This window comes from Pollicipes pollicipes, unplaced genomic scaffold (assembly GCF_011947565.3).
Source record: "Pollicipes pollicipes isolate AB1234 unplaced genomic scaffold, Ppol_2.1 Scaffold_4881;HRSCAF=5763_pilon_pilon_pilon, whole genome shotgun sequence".
In the NCBI taxonomy this organism is placed as follows: domain Eukaryota; kingdom Metazoa; phylum Arthropoda; class Thecostraca; order Pollicipedomorpha; family Pollicipedidae; genus Pollicipes; species Pollicipes pollicipes.
This window is the reverse complement of record NW_023596576.1, coordinates 40,928,774-40,955,228: the sequence shown is the minus strand read 5'-3', so window position 1 is coordinate 40,955,228 and position 26,455 is coordinate 40,928,774. Positions and strand designations below refer to the sequence as shown.

At 55.3% G+C, this 26,455-nt stretch overlaps 1 long non-coding RNA gene across 1 annotated transcript; it reads right to left on the bottom strand.

Moving 5' to 3' along the window:
* Positions 1-3,599: 3,599 nt before the first annotated feature.
* LOC119101786 (uncharacterized) lies at positions 3,600-5,340 on the bottom strand. Its single transcript, XR_005094614.1, has 3 exons — positions 5,249-5,340; positions 4,610-4,792; positions 3,600-3,678 (listed from the first exon to the last, which is right to left on the bottom strand). It is a non-coding gene; the product is annotated as an uncharacterized LOC119101786 (long non-coding RNA).
* Positions 5,341-26,455: the final 21,115 nt, after the last annotated feature.

The following is a 26,455-nucleotide window of genomic DNA, read 5'->3' as shown; positions in this document are numbered from 1 at the left end:
CCACACATGCTGGACATTCCAGCTCGGCTTGAATGCAATGGAGTCCCCCAATATTGTAATGCACAGGGTCTCCATTCTCACACATATGCTCTTTAATGCCGCTCGCCGGAAGCCGGCATCATGCTAGTCCACCTGGAGAACGTTTGGTAGATGACGAGAATGGTGGCTGCAGAAACGGCGTTGCTCAGAGGAAGGATGTCGTGCTGACCTGTACAGCAGGGCTGGGTCCTTGGAGCTGTGTCTGTAGCTGTTGTCATTCCAGGCCGACACGCAGTACAGCGTCACGTCCTCGTCCAGCAGCGGTGCGGTCTGGGCGAAGTAGCTGAAAACAAATACGCATTTGCTTCCTAAAACAGCGTCAGGTTGTAAAACAGCGCAATCTAACGCGTGCAGTGTTAGCTCTTCGCCGAGTTAATTTAATGCGGTGTTTATGACGCGTTACGAACTCCAGTATTTTCTGCATACCGCTATCATATATTGATAAGAAATCAAAATGACATTGACTAAAAAAAACGCAATGCACTAAATCCCGACCAGGCGACACGCCTTTAAAGCTGACTTAGTAGCTACACCTGTTGAGGGTCAAATTCTGACCTGATGAAGTCGGGTGACACATAGAGATCGTCTTCAAGGACGATCATTTTGTCAGCGTCCGGAAACAGCTCGAACGATGTCCGTATGGCGTTCTTCATGTTCATGCTGATCTTGGCGCTCTGGAGAACGACACTTTATGTGATCATTTACTGCCTGTGATTGCTTTTTGTATTCACACACTTCACCAGGACCAAATAAAGTGTGATGATCTTGCTTGCGTCGTATTCCTTCACACATGTCATGTTCTTATTTTCTCTGTCATGTTCCTGAAGTGCATGCCAACCCTAAGTGCTCCGCGTTCGATGCAACATGTGGCAGCCCTCCTAATCGCCAAACACAGTGAAGACGCGCCCTGTGACCCCGGAGACAGTCCACTTCTTCAGAGGTGCGGGCCGACCGCCTGACCGCGCCAGCGAGCACAGACTCCCACCCCAGGAACAGGGCTCAATTCCCTGAATACAGCATCCGGCAGTCGAGTGCGTCGTAACCCCCAATGGGAACGACGGAGTCCCACCCACCCCACCTCATCCCGGACGCGGCGTGGAGTCTGCCTCTGCGGAGGCGGGAGGGGGAGGAGGGGGGGGGGGGGGGGGTGACCGTGGAATCTGCCTCTGCGGCGGCCGGAGGGTGACCGCGGAGTTTGCCTCTGCGGCGGGGGAACCACGGGGTCTGCCTCTGCGTCGGCGGGTGGGGGGGGGAGGCGGGGTGGCCGCGTGACCTAACCTGCCTGTCGACTGCCATCGTCTGCACCACCACCCGCACGTCCAGCAGCGCGGCCAGCTCCAGGATCTGGTCGTGGTAGTCTTGAATGAAGATGGTCAGCCGGGTGCGGTTCAGACCGCGGTTGGGCAGCAGCGTCTGCAACATGCTGGGGAGCCTCGTGGTCACTCGGTTGCCCCCTGCGCTCATATCAGATGCGGATACACGGGCGAGCGGCCAAACAAGGCGTGTCATGTGCTGTCATAAGACACGGACCGAGGGCCATAACAATGGACCAACTCGTCCTCTTACCCGCGCTTCTAACTTCGCCGCACAGTGCTCATGTTGCGGCAGTCCGGCGTCGTTCACAGCGCTCAACCAGACCGACAAAAGACGGAACAAACTCATCCGTTGCGCCATGAAAAGCTATTCTATGCTTGCAGCCGTGTGTTAAAAACGGAATTCACTGGTCGTTCACAACTGTCCTTCTCGTAAATGATTGCGTTTGAACAAGGCCCATTTTCATGCGCTTAAATATGTTTCGGCACACTCCCTAGAACTTCATTCCACTTCCCTTAAGTCTGCTGACGTTTCCGGTATGTTGGCAGTGTGTTTGCAGTTTCCGGTATGTTTCCGGTATGTTTGCTGATCATTGCAGGCCAGCTAGCTGAAAGCTGGCCTATCTGATTGGCTGGACGGCGGTCTACTAACCGGTAGAGGTACGTTCCCCGGTCGCCTCCCAGCACAGCGATCGGGTACGGGAACGTCCGGTTGTGAAGGAGCTGAAGTGGACACGGCGCGGTCAGAGAGCCGTTCAACAACAAAGAGACAACGTATCCTCAGGACACAACCGCGAGATAGCAGTGGGATTCTCCTCGCCTAGCTGTCCATTCCAATGTCCGAACGCATCTCCAGTCAAACCATATTTTCATACGACCCGCGGATTAACGCTGCAGAAAGTTTTGTTCATGTATTTCCCGGATGCTGATTGGCATATGGTACGCCTTCTAAGCGGCGTGTGGTGTGGTGCCTGTCTGGCCGGCCCGCCCGAGCTGAGCTGCAGGCGGCCCTCGGACGGGCTGGGCGGCGCCGCTCACCGGCCGGAACGGGTAGTGCAGCGGGTCGGGGTCGGAGCAGTTACACAGGTGGCCGAACCCCTCGTGCTTGTCGCAGAAGAGCGTCCTCTGACGGGCCTTAGTCCCGTGCGGCCAGGCGCACGGCTCGCCTGTCGGTCAGCGACACACCGACGCTGTTTGGACCGGCAGCAAGCACACAGGGGTGGGCGGCTGAAGTGTTGAGGAGGCTGCGGATCAGTGCCGGCTCATATAATCTGGCTTGCATCGATATCCTTCGACATTTTTGTAAGGTACAAGCTGTTTTCTTTCGCAGTGGTTTCAAGTACTCGAGATTAGTTCCTCGCTCTCAATGTTGCCAGGCTGCATTCCAGACATGATGCATCGCTCCTCATACCGCGTGAATCAAATATGAAAGGCGGCTCTGTAACCGTGATTCAATTTGTGACGCCGCTGTGCCGCTGTCAGCCGAGTGAGAGGCTGAGCCCATCCAGGGGGCGATTGTGTATCGACACATAGAAACAATACATACGGTTCCAAAATCTGGTAATGGGGCAACAGCCGTGGGCATGAAATGGGCAATGGGCACGTGCCATGCACAACGTCGATAGTCTTAAGGAAGGGAAGGGAAACCATCTTCAAGCATGTCAACATTCTCCAATCTAATAAGCAGTACATGGTCTGTTGGCCTGCACATCCGAGCGGTTTTGCTTACCAGACTGACCGAACTAGCTTAAATGATCGAACTGATTTGTGCAGTCGGATGCAGTTATTATTTATGCCATCATCCTTCCCTAGCGTATATGTACAATGGTATATATATATATATATATATATATATAGTACTATATATGTATGTATATTACATGCTCAGCACACTAGACGAAGGTGATATACCAAACAATTCTTCTATCCGTGTTGTCGACATTTCTCATTTCAATCCTTCCGTAACATTAGAACTGCTTCGTCATTTCACTGGTCTGGCGTGCCTGACGGACATAGCCGCCGAAGCCGTCCAAACGGCCGTGCCGACCCGACCCATTCGACACGTCCGAAGCCCGTCCGGCCCGGCCCGCCGCAGCTCCGAGCGCCACCTACCGAGCGCCGGGGTCGCCGGAACGTCGACCGTCAGCAGCAGCGGCTCGCTTGGCTCGACGCCGAGCTTGCGGCGGGCGACGGCCTCGGCGAGCGTGGCGCCGCCCTGGCGGGCGACCACCGCGAACCGCTCGGTCGGCCCGAGGGTCGCCAGGTACGGCGACAGGTCCGCGAAGAAGCGCCGCGAGGTCGCATCCAGGCTGAAGCTCGCCTCGTGCTGCCACAAGGAGATCGTGAATTGGCTGAGAAACAGCTGCCGGCCGCCGTCCCAGCAGCGGCACGCACCAGAGGAGTAGTTTTGCAAAATAAGCTGGAGGGCTGAGCGGTGAAAAACGACGAAGTGTACCCCAAAATGCGCCAACACACAGGCTGCTCCTGGGGTGTGGCTCATTTCTTGATCAGCTATGATATAAATCTCGCATGGTATGAAATGGGGGGGGGGGGGGGAGGAAGGCTGTAGGTCTGAGGCAAATCGGCTTCACGAGAGGCTCTCGCTTTTCGGTGTATAGCAAAACTATCGTGAAAAATAAGGCCATGGCCAAGAAACCGGATATCGGTGTGCTGGAATTGGTCTTGAGTCACCTGAAAAGCACGTTTCGTGCTATGGTTTTAATAGGGATGGTTCATTATCACCGGCAATAGTGGTTACCACCACTTTCCTTTGTCTTCAGGTGCACAATGAGCGGGAACAATTCAACGTCGTAATGAATGCTGAAAGTAGCGCTGCATGACAATGAGAGCTATCAAAACATGGTATAAACTCACGCTAGGCAGGTGGTTGTATGTTTGCAGGTAAAACGGACATTCACAGTGGAAGTCTGTTCAGCCAAAATGAGTTTATTTTTAATGAGCTTTTTTAATTAACTAGCAAATTCAACTAGATTTGGTAATTAGCTTATTTTATGCAGAACTGGATAAAATGTACGTTTTTATGCTGCTATGGGCCCACCTTTACTTGAGGCGTGACTAGTTCAACACATCATATGCATTACACACATATCGTACATTGCATTTCTGCCATGCCATCCACACATTGGTTTTGTTCATAACACGACCTCTGCAAGGCTCTGACATCGTTTCCGACGAAGGGATCTTCGTCGCCGCGTGCCGGCGCTGGCGGCATCTGTCGCCGGTGACCCCTTGCGTACCTGTGAGCAGAAGACGAGAATGCGGCCGGGTTGCACGCGCTGCAGGAACTCCATGATGTCGGTGAAGCCGGCGCCGAAGTGTCCCGGGTTGAAGCGGCGGGCCATGATGGCCCCCGTGGTTGGGTGAAGCACGAGCATGTGTAGCCCGCTGTGGTCCCGGTCCGAGTACTCCTCGTAGTGGATCTGGGGGCGCAGGGCTGAGGTGGCGAGCCAGACGACGGCTGCAGGTGACACACGGGTGCTGCAGCGCATTTCACTACTTGGGCTCACGCACATTGAACGGACAGGTATGATAACTGGGTAAGAGACATACCACCACCTTGCCGGGCATACGTTTATGATAAGAATCGTCAATCGATGCATAATGGACACGTCCTTGAATTAAAAATGGTATGCTGCCGCGCTGTTCTGTTGCATGATGCAAGTAAGAACCTTTCGACACATCTGCAATGGCTTTATCATCGTCTTATCATCGAGAGCCAATCGAATGGGAGCTGAACTGAATGCAATATGAAGTGTTAATGCTAATGTCAGCGGTGCATTTGATGGCTGCCGCCCACGCAAGCAGTTTAGCGGAGATAGGTTCTCGTGCCTTTGAATGTTTTACTAATAAGCCCACGTACGGTTTGTTGTACTTACGTATTTTCCATTAAGCCTGATGTAGCTATAATTGCGCGCTGAAGCCACTTGCAAGTGAAAAGATGACGCCTGTGCGTACTCCAAACCATTTTCTGACCGCTCAGTGCCTGAGGAAGTGAAATAATATTACAGGGATGATGTGTGCTGTCAAATATGTCGCGGGGGATCTGATGTTGTGTGCTGGGGAATATCTCGCGGTGATCTGATGCTGTGTGCTGTGAAATATGCATCGGGGACATGATGCTGTGTGCTGTCAAATATGTCGCGGGGATCTGATGCCGTGTACTGTGAAATATGCCTCGGGGACATGATGTTGTGTGCTGGGGAATCTGTCGCGGGAATCTGATGCTGTGTGCTGTGAAATATGTTGCGGGGACATGATGTTGTGTGCTGGGGAATATGTCGCGGGGATCTGATGCTGTGTGCTGTGAAATATGTTGCGGTGATCTGATGCTTTGTACTGTGAAATATGTCGCGGGGATCTGATGCTGTGTGCTGGGGAATATGTCGCAGGGAGCTGATGTTGTGCGCTGTGAAATATGCCGCGGGGTCTGACATGACAGGATGCAGTTGGTGCACCTATGGTTAAGTTAGTCGAATACGGTGATCGATGGAACAACAGAACGAGTCTATGCTCCAGCGGCGGAACAAGGGATAACCATCAAGTCCATAGGCTGCGACACTAGGGAATATTCCTTCGCAGAGCACACGACAACTAAGTGGATGTCATCACACAATTTCCCAAGAACGTCGTGCTGCGTCCAAATGAGCACGCTCCGGTCGCACCTAGGCCTGCTGTGATGATGGCGGCGTTTGCGAGGACAGATGTCAGGAGGAGATGAAATGCCGTCCACTCTATCACGGTCACCCGTCCATAGCTCGGCCTGAAAGCGAGACATGCGAGCCGATGTAATGCATCGGGCACCTACCAGCTGAAGTGAGCAGGCGATGCACATGACCATGGTGTAAACAGTCTAGGGATAAAAAACAGAAACGCTGATAGCATTCGGATGTAAGATTTTCCAGTCATTCCATATGTGAGCAGCGGGAAATCCGAGCGCAAATAAGCATCGCGATTTATATTCCGCAAGCCTACCAATGCAAAGTAGGAGCTAAGTAAACCAAGACATCAAGTCATAAAAATAAACGCAGTCAGTAAAATTGTATGCAATATTCTCTAGTGAGCATAGTCATTTTCCTCGCCAAGGTCAATGTAACATAACCTGGCTGCTACAACAATAAATCAAGATAACAGAAGGTCTTTAACATAGTTTACGAAAAGCTTAACATAACGAGAACCGATTGTCCTTGTGATCTCCCCTTTCGGCCATTGCAAAGCATCTACAGATCCTCTCCCATCTGACCCAGTCGTTTGACTTACATGGCTGTCCAGTTCTGCCGCTCGACACTTCAGTCTTGTGCTGCCCCCCTACAGTCGGGTGCTGTCTCCCCGCTCAGCCGGCACCGCGCAGAAACATTGCAGGTCTCCTGGCGTCCGCTCTTCCGTCACGTTCTGCCGCGCTGCTCAATCCCTGCCAGCTGCAACCGGACGATCACTGCGGCCAACTATGCAGAAAGCCCTCAGGCACCCTGACCAAGTCACTGACCGCTGGCTCCGCCGGCGATGTCAAGGCCAAAAACAGTCGTGACGAGTGCAGCCGAAGCCTACGATGAATTACAAGGGCACTGCTAGCACGCGTCCCGCGGGTCTTATCCATCCGCGGACGTCCGACTATATATTATCGTCCGGCTGGGCGGAGACTTCATCTCGCTAAAGGTCAGCAACCTGTGCTGCAGTGCTGCCATCTAGAGTACCGCGCCGAAGATATCTACTATGAGCACAGGCACCAGGTGCTGCTGATGTCTCATGCACCTTTTGGAACGTGTGGGCCAAATTGCCAGTAAAACACCGTGTACCATCCATCAGTCACAAGTTCGCACTCAAATTGTGCTGAGCTGATGGGTTTGCGAACCTCGAGCAGAATAATGGTGATTTAGACACGCCATCCCTGATTACCTTGTTGACTCGGAACCGCCCATTCGCGCCTTCTCATCTTTTCGCAAAATGCCTGCATCTTTGCACACCTCTAAAGAGGTGTGCACCGGGGTTTTGCCACCTAGAGCAGAGCGGCTTGCGGTTGTTCCCGCTGACGGTCCCGCTCCAACATGTGCCCATTGCCACTTATCGTAGCTACAGCACGCGGGATTCCCTGCCTTGGGACATGTGTACTGTGTTCAAGGTACGATGGTTACAGTGCAAATGTTTCATGTCCCAGCTGTGACCTCGATCCGCCCGTCTTTTTCCATTATCGTTCTGTGTTGGGCCTCGTGACTTCCCGTGAAACCGGGGCAAGCTACATGCACCAGCCGTGAGTCGGTGTAAGTGCTCATTGGTGGCGCCCCGTCCGAGTGCCGACCACATGTCTCCTACGAAGACATCTGTGCGGTCCACGTCGCGGCGGATGGACCGCCAGGCGCGTGCAGTTTTGCCCCACCGCTGTCTACCCTCCTTCATCCATAGCGCTGGAATGGTTATTTCCAGCCGAAAAGGTTTTAATCCAAACCAAACCAGACCAAACATGTAACCTCCCTCCCACATCTATATTTCTACAATGGCCCACTGATAGGTCGAAGTAGCTCGACCTAATAAAAAACCAACACAAAAATCAACCGTCAACCAAATGTATGTATGTGCTCACAACACAGTCGGCATCAATAAACCCTGATTCAGTCGCTCATATGTGCTTAAGTCATCGTCTAGACCAAATCGTAACTTGATGGCTAGCATACGCTCGGACGGCAGGTCAATTTGACTCCCCACCCTCAAAGGTTTTCCCGGAATGAGTTCTGAACGGTGCGGCGCAGCCACGCCAAATTTTACGTGGCTGTAGAAAACTATGAAAACAAAATCGTTTGGTATCAAAAATTCAAATGCAACTTGAAAGGTCATTGTCCTACGGCAGGTCAAGGTCCGGCCATGGATTTAGCGAAGATAACTTTTAATAGATCACCCAATCTGATACAACAACTGGGTGTTAAACGATACCATACAACTCTGTGATAGTTTCTTAGCTCAGGTTGTATAGTATAGATAGTTGCCTTCCTTCCTCAGGTATGAAGATCACACCAACGTCAAGCCAACTGGTTTTATTACTCTAGAGCTTGCTGTATGGAGTAGTTTCTGGTGCTCGTCTTAAATTTATTACTAACAGAAACCGCATTATGCATTTTCCATGGACTTCTTAAAGGTCCGAATAGGTCACTGACCTAAAATAGCCCAGGCGAACGTCTTGTTTTTAGAAACATACTATCTAGCGTAGGCCATAAAGCTTATTCAAAAGCACAAATCAAAGTAGTATTGCATGGTTTTGGCCACCATGACCTTCGAAAGGTCAAAGGTCAGGGTCACCGACTTAAAACATGCATAAGTGACCTTTTGCTTAGAACAGGTATCTAGATTCACGGTGGTTTCATGAGAAGAGCTGGGGCACTCCGCACACCGATCTGGACTTTTATTTTGTTTGACTTTATTTGAGTTTTTGCTTTGCGCCTTGCCATCGTTTCTCCGTGTTTTTGTTTCAGCCTACGCGCATAAACTAGGAAGAACAAGTCACCCCATAAACAATGCGCAAACTTGTATTGCCACTACGCGTTTTGCCTTTGACGTTCGCAGGCACACACACAGCGTTGCTCGTTACCAATGACAGTCGAAAGCATTGGCAGAACATAAGTGGCCAATCTCAGGGGAAAGACGCGTGCAAACGCCGGGAGTTTCGTTTTAAGGCCGCAGTAAGATATGTAAAATACTTTAACACTTGGAGACAGATTTCTCAGAACATGTGACAACAGGCGGGATGCAATGCAATAGACCCAAGTGATGCTGTGACTATTCACACGAAAGGACAATCTCGATGCCAGGTCTCACCCAGCTGGCTTTAGTCCTGCTGGGTCCGAGTTATTTAACGGGTACTCTGTACCTCAGTTTTTATCCGGCTGCGGTAAAGTTTAGCTCAAGATGCTGGTTTACCTCTGATCAATAACATCTTTATGCGCGTTCTAACAGATATGAGACAATTTGATGAATCATAGACCGGCAGCACACAAAAGCATTTATTGTTCCAGCCTCAACGAGCCTTTGCAACTGTTTTCCGCCTTCCAGGCGTGTAAAAGTATCTTACCACACCACCGTGGTGTCAACCTCCGTCACCGTCTGAGCCATGCACTGTTGAGAGCCGTAATCAGCGGGTGAGCTACGAACTGCACTAGCGATGGCTGAGCTGCAGACAGTTGAGCTATCACCGGCGGCTGAGCTGTTGACTGTTGAGCTTTCATCGGCGGCTGATCTGTCGAATCCTGAGCTATCACCGGCGGCTGAGCTGTTGACTGTTGAGCTATTGTCGGCGGCGGCTGAGCTGTCGCCTGTTGAGCCATCAGCCCCTGAGCTCGCAGACGCCCGCTGGGCCGACCAGCCGAGCCTGTCACCGGTGCGGCGCGCCGCCCGTCGGCCGAGCCAGCGATCGGCAGCCAGCGGCTGGCCCGACAGCCGCGTCAGCAGCGTGGGTACGTCGTCACCCCCGGCACCGTGCAGTACACGGACAGGCTGACCGTGGTGGCCGAGTTTGTCGACGCCACGGACACCGTCAGTGTGGAGGTGGTGATGGTGGTGACCGTCAGGGCGGCGTAGGTCCTGCCCTCGCGCGCGCCGGCCCCGCCCGGGCCGACCCCGAGCCCCAGGAGCCCGGACGCCGCACCGCCGGCCGCTCCCAGGGGGCGGCGCGGCAGCGGCGGGGTGCCGGAGGGCCGCTGGCCGCCGCGCGCGCTGGGGACGGCGGACGCAGCGCTGGACTCGTCGGCGGTGAGGCCGGAGCTTCTGGAGGAGCTCCCCGGTGACGGGACGCCCGTCGGCGTGCTGCCGGCTCTGTGCCAGTCGCGGGAGGACGGACTGTGAGACGGAGGGCTGCCGTACCGGTCAGTGGAGCTGTGTGGGCTGTCCAGCACGGCGTCCCGCGGCGCGGCTGGGGGGACGCTGTCGAGCCGGACGAGGACGGAGGATGCAGCAGACAAGGACGCTGGGCCGGGGATGAAGAACAGGGAGAAAGCACTGGTCTCTGGCTCGCTAAGAGAGCTCGTGTTGTCGTCCACGGTACTCGTGGTGCCTGTGAGGTAGGGTGGATGCTCCGTGACGGTAGTGACAGCGGCCACGTCCTGGATTGTCCTCGTTGATGGGTGCAGCAGAGTCAGCAGGTTCTCTGCCTCCCTGAAAAGTGGGACACGATAGCCAGGTGCTGCCAAGAGTGGAGAACGCCATGCCATGTGATGGGTGTGTCATCGTCCACGGCAATTTTACTCAAATCAGCATAACTTCCAAATTGTTTTGCAAAACTACTGCGGCCTACATCGCCTTGACATCATAACACTAGACACTATCTCGACATGTTCCGGGGGATGGCTGTCCATGGCGGCATAGATGTGCCACGCAAAATGTGACAGATAGCCCGTGGCTGCGCGACTTGCTGGCGTCGTCTTCCTAAAATGGAAAGAAAGGTGCCGGAATGTTGAATATCCTGAAGGTAAGCCTCGGGCGTTTGAGTGCTAGCTCTGCCCAGCGTCTACCAATGCTTTCGTCGCGGGAGCAGTCCCGAGGAGTCCCATCGTGCCAGTGGTCATGTCGTCTTTGTTATTGAAGGTCAACCAATAGCTGTTCCATTTCCGTCCTGACCTCTGAACGGGTCATCACACTTACCTCACATGATGCTACAGCTTCCTTGCTGGCCTCCGAAGGGGTCGTCACACTTACCTCACGAGGTGTTACAGCTCCCTTGCTGACCTCTGAACGGGTCATCACACTCACCTCACGAGGTGCTACAGCTCCCTTGCTGACCTCTGAACGGGTCATCACACTTACCTCACGAGGTGCTACAGCTTCCTTGCTGGCCTCCCAAGGGGTCGTCACACTCACCTCACGAGGTGCTACAGTTTCCTTGCTGACCTCTGAACGGGTCATCACACCTAACTCACGAGGTGCTACAGTTTCCTTTCTGGCCTCTGAACAGGTCATCACATTCACCTCACGAGGTGCTACAGTTTCCTTGCTGACCTCTGAACGGGTCATCACACTTACCTCACGAGGTGCTACAGTTTCCTTGCTGGCCTCCGAAGGGGTCGTCACACTCACCTCGCTAGGTGCTGCAGCTGCATCACCGGCGACCTCTTGCGCCTTTTTCCGGTGCACGCGGTCGATGTGCTGATGTCTGAAACGACACGCCCTGGACTGAGCACCTGCTATGCAATAGCCAGCCGATGGCATACAAATTCAAAGCACAAAAGCACCGTCTGTTCAGCATCCGTGTGATTCCGCCACTCACCATTCGCATGAACGACTGATTCCGCCGCTCACCATTCGCTCCGTCCAGCCACGTCGGCCTAGGTACGCCCTGGACTCCATCGGCGATCTGTCATATTTTACCACAGAGTGATGGTTGCCTGTTGCTTCATTTGGAGCCAACGGAACAACGCTGCCCTCTGCTGTCTGTCAACTAAGCGAATGACCCTTTCATGCCGTCACTTAATAACCCTTTTCTCCGAGTTGAAGTTGAGTTCTACGTGCTTCCTTCCAGAATGAAGGACGTGCTGGAAAATCGTCGTCCTTTTGCTGCCACTTACCAGCTGCGCACGTGTAAAAGACGGTCGACGTTGTGGTTGTCGAGATGGTGGTCAGAATGATGGTGGTTACCGTGCCCCCGAGCAGCAGCCGTGGACTAGCGGCTGAGCCTCGAAACTCTGCAACAAATATTATGAAATGAGTGCTGCCTCTCCTGAATGTAGGGTCTTCGACAAAGCTGCATGAGTGCATATGGTTTGTGTTTAAGTAATATGCTATGGCATGAAATCATAACTGGACGCATTATTCTTGTTAAGTCTAAGGCAAACATGCACATATCGCTGGGCAATTTGGAAATATGTTTGCAAATGTAACTGCACACGTCATTATTTTCACACCTTACATGAACCCCGCTACCTTTTCAAATCAACAATGCGTTACGTCATACCTCTTCTGATGATGCTGAAGAGGATCACATGTACAGTATGGCGTATGATGTGTGCATTTATGTCTATCTGACGCGGCAAGTTCATTTTCTTCTAAATGAAACTCATTGTCTAATATTTCTTATCAGAATCCTTTTCCTTGCCTCTTTGACCGCGACCACGAAATGGGAGTTTCTTCCTCCGCGATGTCTACGTTGTTTTTATTCACCTGGCGCTGAGACCTTTCTTCATCATACTTTGTACCAATATTACCTTTGTGAGCATGCGCACGTTGATAAAAACACGTTAATCATTTACTCACAGTTCAGTGGAGGCGTGATTAGCCAAGGCTTAAGTGCACAATGTAAATGACTTTCCGTCAGTAGCGCCAGTTTTGCCGAAAAGCAAGGAAGTGATTGGTGTGCAGCCGGCGTACCTAATGTGATGAATATATCAGCATCTTTTTTTACAGATTTCATCACTTCTATGCCTGACATTGAATCCAAATGGCTTGTACATTGTATGCTATCTGCGAACCATGCGAATTTTCCAACGTCGCGTGCGAGGATAACTAGCCCACACGTTAGTGGCAGGGGTGTTTGTGATAGCCTCTGGAAGTGGCGTGACTTTTAAGGATGGACAATCGCTCGCAGCGTTCGCCCGCGTTCTTCCATACTCATTTCACGGCGCAGAACTTGTGATACTCCACCATGGATGCGACGATCTAGCATGACCCATTTGTGCCAGGCATTGAAAGAAGTCCATGAACTGAGGTTTACGAGTACCCTATCTCACACTGACCTTGGCTGTTCGCCCTGCGCCGCCTGGCAGATCCAGACCAAGAGCAGGCCGATCGGGAGCCTCATGGCTCCGCTGGTTCCGGCAGCGTCGACCTCGACTCTGGAATTGGCCCGCCGGGCGCCTCTCCGCACACAGCGGGCTCGGCGTGCCCGGCAGCTGTTTTGTATTCGTCGGCCTTACGGTTCCTGCAGGAGTCAGGTGGTGCGCACCTCCTGCGCGCAAAACACGAGCAGCGTTCGCGGCGGGACGTTTTTGCTTCGGCCGTCGTGTCGCGTCGGTCGTGGCGAACAGAGGCAGCCGGTGGTGATCACGAGAGACCAGTTTTCTCTCGCACCTCCCAGCCGGGGAAGGCCCGGCGACGCGTGAAGCTCGAGCGGCAGGGCCGCTAACTCAAGCGCACTGAGCTAAGACCTGTGGTTGTTTGGCCTACCGGCTTCCCTTAGCGTGAAGTGAGTGATCGTGAAATTCGTGAGATGCTGAGAGCACTGAGCCTCGTGAGCCTCGACCACCGCCTTTTCTACACCACCGATGGGTTGTTTTCGTACTTAGGTGTGAAGTAAATTGACTCCCAGCGACTGGGACCGAGGACCGTCTCACAAAAGTACGGCAAACCCCCTCTCAAACCCCATTCTTTCTATGCATGGCTACAGGAATGGTAGTAAGCTTTTACAAGTTTGGGGTCCAAGGAGGCCCCTACCATTTCCGTTCCTATATCCATAGTCATGTCCTTTGTAAAACGTCCGGGAATATTCTTAATTGCCTGGCGCACATTAAAAAGTGGAGACACATCCTGTGCACTTTGTATAACGTCACAGTTCCCAGTCGACGGCTTCTTGTGCCTTGCTTTACGAGATGCACCTCGTTTAGCGAAGCCATGCCGCTCTACGTGACGGGATTGGCGACTACGAGTCGCCGACTAGCCCGCGTGCACGGCTGCCCGGGCCGCGGCACGCCTCGAGGCGGCGCGGGGGGCATACAGGCTCACGAGCGACACACAACCGCTCGATCTTATCGAGCTAGGCTAACGGCAACGCCGCCGTCCGCCGTGGGAATCACTGCAACCCCGGTATCATCGGATGGTTTCACTTCACATGCAACGACATTAGACGTAGAGTTACGTTCTAACCGCTGAACTGATGGTACTGGTGATGGGGGCGGCTCATCTTCATCCGCCACGATAGAGTACCGTAATCTCTGCTCGAAATCCTTGCAGAAGGCCGAAACATCATGCCAACTCGGGAAGGACAGGAAATGCCATTTCAGACGCAGGCATTGATGCTCCTCCCCTCCCCCAGTGGCACGGGCAGGGGGCAGGGGGCAAGGGGACGTGCCCCTTCTTGGGTCCAATGGGACCCAATGGCCAAATTTAAATGCTCGAAGGGCTAGGAGGGCTGGCCGGAAATCGTGTAAGAGGTTCTGGATCTCCAGACCGGCCGTAAATGCCTGTCAGAGGGACTCTTTGTGGCGAGTGGGAACCCCCTGAGTCGACGAGGGCCTCTGTGTCAGTCAAGCACTTCCAGTACCAAACAGCTGCCTCCGTATCGGTCGGGGTCTGATGACTCATATCCTAAGCGGGGGCGAGGCTGAAGCCCGCGAGTTACAGTGCTTGGGGCCCCTGACTCAATGAGGGCCCCTTTGTCGACAAGAGCCCCATATTCTTAACATGAGGCGCCGTGTTGGGACCCGTCAGGGTCAGTGTTCGAGGTGGCCCAAAAAGGAGCCCTATGGACCTTTGGGAGCGGCAACCAATCATTGCGTCACTGAGAGCTCAGGCATCGATTTGGGGTCAATTACCCGATTCAGAGGACCTCCCGCGCCATGGAGGGTACCAATGCATGATGTATTGTCATGAGGAAAGCGCATCATGCATGAGGTAAAAAAGAAATGACCAGCCAAGGTTGCCTCAGCACGTTTATCCTTTTGCAGCGGCGACTTGTAAAACAAATCACACACAAATGTTAGGCCTACGTGCTCGCAATCTTAGGAGCGAGAGCAGTTGTGACCGACACTGCACTTTTTTCAGACGTCGCACTTCTTCATTTTTGGCCGCCCGTTGGCCGCCGTCTAGCGCTTATCGTGGGCCGACGCCGCACAGCCTGTAGACTGCAGGTTCCAGTTTTGTTTCCAAGGCTATATAACCACATAGCTATATCCTATTCTCCATTTTTTCAAACTATATTCAAGACTATATCCCGTTTTTTCACTTATCGTCTCAGGCTGAAGGTTGAACACCCCAGAAGACCGTGGGCGAGCCATAACCATGCATGTGTTTGACACCATGTCGATCTGCAGTCAACGTTCACGAGGTGCTCAATCTCTGCTTTTCGGTTTATTCCACGCAGTCATTTAACACCAGATTCTCTCAGTTCATTGCATAGGCGTAGGAACATTTCAAAAAGTGGGGGGACAAGCTCAGGGTGTACTTCAGGAACTTTTTCTGGAAAGCGAGCCCGATGGCCGGGGGGGGGGGGTAAGGATGGAGATTGTTATCACTCTTTATTCAAATGTCATGGCTGCTATGCTAGCTATGCATCGAGAGCTGTTTATCACTGGTGCACAATCTTGCCTATTCGACTCATCTGTTATTTATCAAATAAGGCTATCCAGCTTCCCTAGATTATTCGTCCATTTCAACATTGCCTTTCCTGGGGAGACGAAATTCCACGAGCGGGTAGGCATTTTGGGTCATTAAGGAAGCGTTTGCCTCCACAGTGTAGATGTCAAAATACGGCGTGGATATTGGTTGGTGAGAATTTTGAAAGTGGATCCATGGCTCACAGTGCAACAGGTTTTTCACGCGTCTTCATTTTGCTGGCTGCTTCAAGAAATAAGACTTGTCGCAGCCATTTTAGGCGGAAACAAATTCGGGAGCTTGAAGCTGCTAGAATTAAAGTGACAAAATCCATAATACTGGAGATTCCCTTTTAAGAGTTAACCCACATAATAAGGCCCATCTGTCATATGTTCCTTATCTGGGCCCTGCTCCTGTCCGCCGTCGGTGGCCACTGCTCTGGCCTGGATGTCTCCCGCATGGCTGACTGCGAGCTGATCATGTGGCTACTTTGTTGCATACTTTTGGACCAGCGTTACTTCTACATGGTGTATGAAACATGTGTCGGACACCTGCAACAGTATTTTTCCCGAATTATCTTCCCTTATACCACACCATCGCAGAAAAATAGCCTCCGGGAAGCTATCCGCCTTACGTATGGATCGGCCCAACGGACACTTCATTGCCCATCACGCAACGTGCGCGACTTGATCTGCCTTTGTGTGTAGGTAGGGGCATAGCCAGAGCCTTGCCAAGGGGGAACACAGGGTTGACAAAAGCCCATCTTATCGCAACCCCCCCCCCCGCCCCAATCCCTGGATATGGCTTACTTGTTAACAAGTGACACAGTTTTCTTCGTTTGATTGTTATTTTTACCTTGTAGCCAGAACAGAGACCAGGAGCTACCGTGAGCTCAATTTTGTTTGCATTTTGAGGTCAATAAACTGCAGAAATCAGGCGTTGAACGACTGCATGGAAGAAATCACCGGCGCTCTTAATCTACAATAGTTAGCTGACTCTTTCTAAAGCGATAGAATTCAGAAGCTTTGTCCTTTTTTATCTGGGTTCTACAGACATTGAGGACATGGCGAGGGTAGATTGTAGATCAATATGTTTGATCCAAATTTGAAGACGAAAATTTGGATGCAGATCGAGTGGTCAACAACATGTATTAACATGGCCAAGCCATGTTTGTCTGGCAACGTTCACCATTCAGCCATAACCGATTAGTGATACAATTCATGTAACGTGTTTTTTAACACGCTCGCTCGCAAATCTTAACAACAAAAACCGCGGCACTATGCGTTGCAGTCTCCATGGTCCGCGGAGCGTTAACGCAGTAGCTAACATTTAGTCGTGGCCCACCGGTGGACGAAAATGATGACGCTTCTGAAATGATTACCTCTAATCACTTTACTCAACTAGTTGTACAAGTTATGTGGCGTAATTTTGAGCATGCGCACTCAAAAATTTTAGAAACAGTCCTCGACCCCAGGCGTTGCAGTCTCTGTAGGAGCGCAGCGTCGGTATTGGCAGCTCATACTAACTTGTGGCCAATGGGTAGACGAAAATGACGACGCTTCTGGGAAAGTATCCTTGGACGCTTCATGGCATCAGATTTTTTATTTAAAAGGCAGTCTGAGGGCATATTTCACGCGTGCAATTTTAAGATTGATGAAAAGAAGGATTGGCCCCTAAAGCATCGCCAAGTTGGGCTGGAATCTGATGGTTGAACTGGAAGAGTGAAGGTAAAATATCTGTTTTTCGTGTCTCCGCAGCTATTTATCTGTCCAGAAGACAGATAAACACGGCGCCCGCCGTCTGGTGGCACTTGCAGTGGCCGGAACTTATCGGTTTTATGGAAGTTGCATTCCAGACATCCCTGCCCTCGCTCCCGAGGTTGCAGGAGAGCATGTTCAATCCTTTTGATGTAATTTGTTTCAAAGGTACATTCTGAAAAAATGAACGTTCTCAGGTGAACATGGCATGAACTTGCTGTTTTTTTTAAAAATTCATTTCGACCTGTGCTTTTCAACAATAATGAGAGCTCAACTCTACTCACCATTAATGAGACCCCTTATTCCCTTCCTGGCAAGGGGCCTCTTGAGTAGAACACCAGGGGTACATTACCGTTTCCGGTCAAAGGCTGAAGGGCCATTCCGTCTCATTGCGAAGTGTCCTCTGGCTATCATTCTGGTGGCACGGGGCGGGATCTCATGGTCGATCCGGAGGTCATTAGAAGGATATGTCATCACATTGTTCCCATCCCTGACACGGGATGTCTTCTGATCCGCGCAGCTAGCCCCGGATCAGCACAGGGACCCTCACTGACGCAACAACTACGGCAAGCAGTCCGATATTTTTCACATAGACTCCAGTTTATGTTTTTCTGTGTTCTTCAGAGATATTGAGCTCTCCCTAACTGTAGATTGCAGATGAAATGGGGTTCATAATTTGTATTAACATGGCTAGCCCATGTTCGTCTTATAATGCTCAAGATCCTGTCAGAGCTGATTACTGATAAGAAGACTGCATAATATGGTGTTGAACATGCGTGCTCGCGAGTCATAGCAATAACAGCCTCGACGCTCGGCGTTGCAGTCTCCAGGCCGTGCGGCGTTGGCCTTGCAGTTGTAACATTAAGTGATGGCCAATGAGCAAACGAAAAGATTACGCATCTTAAGGGAGATGGCCGGTGAACTAAGTAAATCGGCATGCATGTTTAATGCGGTGCTAAAGTAAGCCAAATGCAACCTTTTTCTGAAAAGTGGGGGCGAGGGGGCAGTTAACATTGCTGGCCCCCCACCTTGAAAAGTGGGGGGACATGACCCCCTGTCCCTCCTGCTCCTACGCCCATGGTTCATTGGCTTGAAAATGAAAACACGTGTATCTCTCGGTGCCTCCCGTGGAAGCTCTTCCAGTTAAAAAGATTAAAAACAAAACAATGCGAAGAAAATTGTGCACCTCGAAATAAAGGTAAAATCCAGTGATTCTTGCGGGGAGGGGCTTTCAGCAATAGGGGGCCCTTTTTCAGTCTTTTTCCGTTTTGTGCGCCTCTCTTCCCCCTACCGAGGCTGCGGCTGCGCCACTGCCCTCCTCTACTGCCGGCCTCCCCTCCAGAGCAGGCGCGGGCCGACGGCCGGCGGCGGGCCTCCGTCTCATCTGCAGGCCTAGCGGCTGCGGTCCGGACGGAGCAGACGGGACGGGACGCCCGCCGCCCGCAGGTCGATGACCTCTGGCCCGCCGCGGTCAGCTCTCACCGAGCAGTTAGCTCAGTGCAGTAGCCGGCACAGGACACGGCGATGCCCAGCAACCTTGAGACTGAGTCTCCACAGCCGGAAGGACGCAATACAAAGGGATGCATGGGAAAAAGGTGGGACAATCAAACGTGCCTTAGTTGGCGCGGTACGCACATGTGTTAATTACACCTTATCATTTTATCTTTGGGGTAGAACATTATCGTGCCTGCTTAAACATCCATATTGTGTGTGTGTCCGTGTGCGCCCGTATTAATGCGCCTCAATTTCCATCATCAAACTGGTTAACACGCGGACGCGAAATTTGTATTACATTTGTTCATGCAACGTATGATTGCGAATATACACTCAGGGGCGGCGCAGGGGGGAGGGGTGGCAAAGGGCAGATGCTGGGGCAAAAACATGCTTTGCGTCCCCTCAAAAAAGCTCATTTTCCCCTAATTAAAGGCACTGTCGTTACACATAGACAATCCAATTTCGAATGATGCAGGCCCACACAACCGAGCCAGAAAGTGGTAAATCGGTACCAGAAGAGCCTTTGCTACATCAAGAGACCCATTGCCTGGGTTATCAGGCCACCTTTATGAATAAGGTAGTCAGTGCTCTAGATCAGGAGGTTTAATGTCGTGTCAGGGTCCCTCTACTGGCTCAGGAGACCCCTGTTCTGGTTTACGCCGCACCCTCCATATTCAGGGGGCCTAATTTCAGGAACGGAAGTCTCCCTTACCGTTTTAGGCGCCCGCGGCCTCGGATAAGGATGTGTCTAGTCCGTCGATATCAGTAAGCATTTAGTCGCTCGGGTATGATGCATGCAACAGTTCAATAAGGAGTCACATTCCCTCGGTGCCCCCTCCCCTTGATCACGACGCTGCACAAGGGGCCGCCCCGTGAGGAGGCCTAATTCTGTCTAAGACCCCTTGGAAAATCCTACCCCCCCAAACCCAGAACCCATGGCGCCGCCCCCGTATACAGGTGCAGGCGACCATTGCCTTTCGTCGACGGTGTGCGCGTCCCACGTGCGACGACCTCGATCCGCCGCCGGCGAATTTCGTCAAAATCGGCGTAATACGTTCTCACCGATCTTCCAATCCATCCTAGACGACCCTGGCTGTGCATATCACTATGTATGACAATCGCCCCGACCGAAGTGAAATAATGTTTTGCCGGGACACTGGACAGCAACAAACGTAGGAGTCCGCTTCCCGCTGCACGGACCATGCGCGACGAGCACATTCAAGCTAACTTGGCTTCTTGTTATCTCGTTGCAGTTTTACACTGCACCTTGGAAATTTGGGTTACTGAAAACGGCTGCATCCCATGCTCCATGTGCAGAAATGTTACGATCCCCCGCAGCGGACCAGTCGACTTTGTTAGAGCCGTGGTCGCCCTGGTAACCGGTGGGCGAATAAACGACGCTATTTTGCGACTCGTCGCCAGGTGCACGTCGGTGGAGCTCAACACGAGTAAAAATGTTGCCCTGCAAATGGCATAACCGTGCAGCCTGCTGTTCTCGCCTTTTCACTCATGACTCGGCATTATCGCCGCCAACATGGCAAAAGCCACCCTCGGACCGAGACTGGGACAGAGGCCGCGGGGCGCCGGGTAGAAGACAGTGACAGCAGAGTGGAGCAGGACTCCAGGCAGAGAGCCGACTGGTCGCCGAGCCAGCACGACGCCGCTCAACAGCTCGCCGAGAAAAACAACTCCCGAGAAACGCACCCGCTCCCTCATCCGTGGCTCTGTTCGGCGAACAAGTCATAGGCGACGCACACCCCTCCCTCACAACAAAACTCAGCAACGATAAAGACCAACGACACTGCGCATGAGCATACGCCATCGCGCCGCTGGGTACGCTGGATGTCTACGGCACTGCGCTGCAAGGCACGGCACGCTTTATGCACATCACCAGGTCGCCTGAGATGCGCTCGGGATGCATCAGGCATCACCGCATCATCTCACCGATCCGGATCTGATACCGGATCGATGCCGGATCTGGTGTCCGCGGTCACTTCGACAGGACACCTCTCTCTGGGAATACGGTACACGCCGCCGCACCCGACGCCGTCCGGCGGCAGCCTTCAACCCGTAGATACACGTAGATACGGAGGTAAATACACTGCCCACAAGCGCGCAGATACACGCGGATCACAGCCCAGCTGGCCGCTTCAGGTACGAACATATGAAGAGGCCTCGCATAAGATCCCTGCGACATAAGAAAGCCCGCACCGGTGGGGTCGGTCGGCCGTGCCGTGCTCTGCGCAGCCGGCGGTGCCAGTCACATACGCGCTCCGAGCGGGCCGCGCCGCCCGGCCCTACTCGGCGGCGCCAGGGCTATGCGTCGGCGCCAGTCGAACCCGCGCTCCGAGCGGGCCGCGCCGCCCGGCCCTGCTCGGCGGCGCCAGCGCTATGCGTCAGCGCCAGTCGAACTCGCGCTCCGAGCGGGCCGCGCCGCCCGGCCCTACTCGGCGGCGCCGGGGCTCTGCGCTCCGGCCGCGCCAGCCCGCAGCCGCTCCAGCTCGCTCTCCAGCCGTCGCACCTTGGCCAGCAGCGCCGCCCGCTTGGTCACCGACGGCGCCGCCTGCGACGCCTTCATCGTGTCGTAGCTGGGGCCAACACCGAGCTGGGTCAGACATCTGCACTGGCAGCAGCGCGGCACGGTCGTCCGAGAGTCCTCTAGCACGTGCCCACCAAAACGCTCTGCTGCATATTGTGACGCAGCCGTGCATGAGCTCACAAACAGCATCCTTACTTAACCACATAACAGTGATCATATATTGAAACGAAAACCACGACACCAAGCCGGGATCATAATACGGAAAGGGCGAGAACTAACCATTGCACTTTGAGCTGGTTGATCCGATCCTGCACAAATTCGGCTCGGCAGTCTCCATGTCCAGGCGCTGACTGCGACAGACTGGAACAGACGGCGCGGTCGGCGGCATGCCTTTCACACTGCCAACACACCAACACTCACAACGAAAAGGCGCTGTCGATCTCATGACGGCCAGGGAAAGCATCGGCAGGCTGAAGCCGCCACACTGAACACAGCAGGGAGCTGGGTCTCGGCCGCCTCCGAGCGCCGCCCCAGCCGGCGGCGGCAGCAGCGGCCCACCCACCTGGCGGCGGCGGCCGGCGGCGGCTCGGCGCCCTCCGGCGGCACGCGGTCCTGGCCGGCCGGCGGCCGCCCCCGCTCGTCCAGCAGGCTGTACACGCTGTCGAGCAGGCGGCGGCGGGGCGAGCGGAGCGGCGCCGGCGGTGGGGCGACCGTGCCGTCGTCGGCCACCTCGGCCAGCTGCGCCTCCAGCAGCCGGTCGCCGACGTGCAGGTCCACCGGCGTCCGCGTGTCGCACAGCAGCAGCGCGCTGCAGAACTGGGGACGGATGCGTACAAACGTACAGGGGCGGACATTGTTTGGCGTTTGGATACAAAACGGACGCCACAGATGGGCCGAAATCAGAGCACATTCCCGATAACCGTTTTCACCCGCGGCCACGTAAACACGAGCAATAGCTAACACGGCGATTTTCTGCCGGCGGAAGAGTGCTGGTTGGCTTGGACACAGCGCAAACAGGGTGAGTGCAAAGCGTCCGATGTAGCGACAAGAGGATGCACCGCCGAACACATACGGCGTAAGACTGGCACGAAATCTACATAGGGCGCTTTGGGTGTCAAGCTCACGCAAGCGATGTTTCACAAACCATCCACGGGTTTCCACCGCGAATCATCCGTTCTTGGTTTCACATCAATGCCCATTGCTGACAAGTCAGCTGCAGCGTCCTGACGTCTACATCCAATTAGGCGGACGTGCCGCGCAAAGCGCAGAAATCCATCTAAATCTGCGCTTAGCCTGCATTTCCGTCCACCTCTTCCTCCGCACGCCGCGTCAGCACACCCACCTCGGTCTGGTACAGCACTGTGGCCATGAGGACCACGTGGTCGGCGACCAAGCTGCGGAAGAGGCGGATGGCGCTCTCCGCCCACTGTCCGCGGGCCGGAGCGATGCTGGCCAGCGTGCCCTGCGGCCGGGAGGGGGGGGGGGGAGCGTCAGCGGCGGGGACGCGGCGGCGCTGACCGGACCAGGGCCGGCTCGACGGCCGTGGGGGGGGGAGGGGGGGGGGAGCGTCAGCGGCGGGGACGCGGCGGCGCTGACCGGACCAGGGCCGGCTCGACGGCCGGACCAACACGCCCACTGGACAGGGCGAGGCCCATGGACCGGAGACAGGGACAGAATAGGGGGGGGGGGTACCGGGTCCCGGGGACCGGGGACCGGAGACCGGGACAGGATAGGGGGAGGGGGGTACCGGGGACCGGAGACCGGGACGGGACAGGGCGGGACAGGGCGGGAGGACAGGACAAAGGGTTCCGTCTGTATCCGCGGACCGCGGATACGCCACCCACGACCTCCGGGGGCGGGCGGACAATCATGTACGCCAAGGCACCGGCAATCATGTATGCAGCAATCCGTGTACGCCAAGGCACCGGCGCCACGTGTTCAGAATGTATTTCAAACCACGTAAGCCACCTTTGCACCTGCATGCGCCATGGACTACATGTTAGACGCGTGGCTACAGTATCACCGCCTGCAAGCACCACTGGTGAGCACACGTCCCGCGCCAGCGGCCCGCGGTGCCACTGCATCAGGAGCTGCATTTGGTCTCGCTCACCTGGTGGCACAGGATGGGCGGGTCGACGAACCGGTCATGCAGCAGACGCACAGACTCCAGCGGCAGCAGCAGGGTCGACCCGACGTCCACCAGATGGACCTGCAGCCGCAGAACACGCCCGGCGTCCGAAAGGCTGCCCCACACGGGCCAGCAGGCCGCCACCGGCAGCCAAACACGGGCAACGAGCATGGTCTGATCGGTGTCCAGGGCAGGTCCAGGTGAAACCGCACGGTCAAACAGCGCTGAGGTGGGTATGACTTTGCCGGTACGTGAGACAGCACAACTCCGTTCGTCTTGTCGTGGAGGGGGAGGGGAGGGCTGACCCGCCTGCAGCGGTGGCCGTGAGGACTGACCTTAACCTGTTCGGCGGCGCGGGCCGAGCAGCAGGGCGCGGCCGCCAGCCGGCCGGCGTGCGCGCCGCCAGCGGCCGGCCAGCCGTCAGCTGGTGATCGGCTGGCGGCGGCCGGCGGCCGGCGGTGCCGCCGTACGCGGCTGACATCTCCTCCTCGAGCCGGGCCAGCGTGGCCAGCGACGATGCCAGGCAGAAGTGGAACTCGCTCGGGGAGCGCACCTGTCGCCGCGGCCCGGTCAGTGTCGGTTCCCGAGCCGCACGCCAACCGCCGCACGACGCCGGTTCACGACGCTACGCTGTCAGCACGCTTAAGCTCATTCTTCACAGAACTTGCGCGAGAGAGCAGTTTCCAGCAAATCATGCAAAATTCCATGCTAGGCGAAACATCGCGAGGTGCGGCGCGGGTCAAGTCGCTGGTTCCCTCGCGCTGGCGGAACAGCTGAGCCGACAGCCTGCCAGCACAGCGGCGGCCGTCCCTCCCCATCCCGTCCAGCCTCTCACACCTGACAGCGCGCCGGTGTCAGCCCGCCCCGCGCCGGTGTCAGCCTACCTCGCGCCGGTGTCAGCCCGCCCGCGCCGGTGTCAGCCTGCCCCGCGCCGGTGTCAACCCGCTCCGCGCCGGTGCCAGTCTGCCCCGCGCCGGTGTCAGCCCACCCCGCGTCGGTGTCAGCCTGCCCCGCGCCGGTGTCGGCCCGCCCCGCGCCGGTGTCAGCCCGCCCCGCACCGGTGTTAGCCCGCCCCGCGCCGGTGTCAACCCGCCCCGCGCCGGTGTCAGCCCGCCTCGCGCCGGTCCGGCGGCTCCAACTCACGTGCGTGACGGCCACCTCCAGCAGCGGGTAGCCGGCCTCGGTGAGCACCTGCTCGCCGGCCTCGAGCAGCTGCAGCCGCTGGATGCTGAAGCGGCGCGGCGGCGGCTGCTCGACGCCGGCCCGCAGGCCGAGCAGCGGCGGCGGCCCGGCGGCGGCCGACTCCGCCTTGCCCGTCGGGTCAGGAGCCGCCTCTGTAACGGCCCAAGGGGCGCCGCTGTGACCAGCGCCGCCGAGGGCCACCCGCGCCGCCGACATGTGAGTACAGGTCGGAGGGAGCTGGCTGTGACCGGCGGGGCGTGACGCCGGAGTGACGACCCGGTCCGCACCACACAAAGACACGAGTGTCGGAGAAAGACGCTACGGCCGTTTTGATCGGTGAGCCCGATGTGACCACGGCCATATCCACCGCAGTGCAGCTCGCAAGTCCCGTAAGTCAAGTCTTAGGTAAGCAGTCTCACAGCTGGCCGCAGCGCACCAGCGAGGCCCGCTCCACTGAATCACAGGGTGCCTTGGTGCTCGATACCTCGAGCTCGCTGCTCCATCGTTCTAGGAGAGCCATCCATACCCAGCTCGTATCCGCATTACGAGTTAGCTGACCCGCCCTTCGCTTGACATGCACTCCCGCGGTACTTCGTACGCACTCTCGCGTCAGAAGTCTGAGTCTGAAGTCTACGTCTGAAGCACGCGACACAAACGTATTCGGGCCGCCACAAATACGCGACACAAACATATCCGGACCGCCCCGAGCATGCGACACCACTGTATCCGGACCGCCCCAAGCATGTGACAACACTGTATCCGGACCGCCCCAAGCATGCGACACCACTGTATCCGGACCGCTCCAAGCATGCGACAACACTGTATCCGGACCGCTCCAAGCATGCGACAACACTGTATCCGGACCGCCCCAAGCATGCGACAACACTGCATCCGGACCGCCCCAAGCACACGACACAAACGTATCCGGATCGTCCTAAGCACGCGACACAAACGTATCCGGACCGTCCTAAGCACGCGACACAAACAAATCCTGACCACCTGAAACGCGCGACACAAGCGTATTCGGAGCGCCTGAAGCCTGACCTGAGCCCGAGCAGGGTGCCGAGTCGTCGGCCGGCGCGGCCGCCCTGGCCGCCGTGGCGCCGCCTGGGCGCAGCGAGACGAACCACTCGTCGGCCCGCTTGGCCAGGTGGAACGGCGGCCCGAGCGACGCCAGCATACTCAGCACGCTGGTGAAGCCGCACTCGCTGATGTCCAGGTGGCGGCCGAATGCGCGCTGCGGGGGACACACCGCTCAGTGGAAGACGCCTCGGTAGTCGCTACCGCTGCCGGGCGCGCTCCTACAGGCGCTGACGGCGCCCGGCTGATCGGGGCACAGGATGGCTGACAGCGCCCGGCTGATCGCGGTACAGGGTGGCTGGAGATCCACTCCCGAGCGGGCCGATCACACCAGCTCGGGACGTCTTCCACCTCGGCTCACGCTTGGGTCAACGTTCACGGGAGCTACCTGTACATACCGGCTCCTCCCGGCATCAAGAATCGCCCGTTCACTTTCACGTGGTACGGTCTTTAACTTTGCAAATGGGAGATGGGTACCATGAAGTGCAGCATCACAGGCGATGAAATGTAAATTTGTTCATGAACATAGCTTGAGAGAGGGAATTAGCGATGTGACCTTGTTTGGGAGACGTGAGTACGTAGGTTACAGTGGAACTGAAGGCTCCAAAGTGTAATTAAAGATCAAATC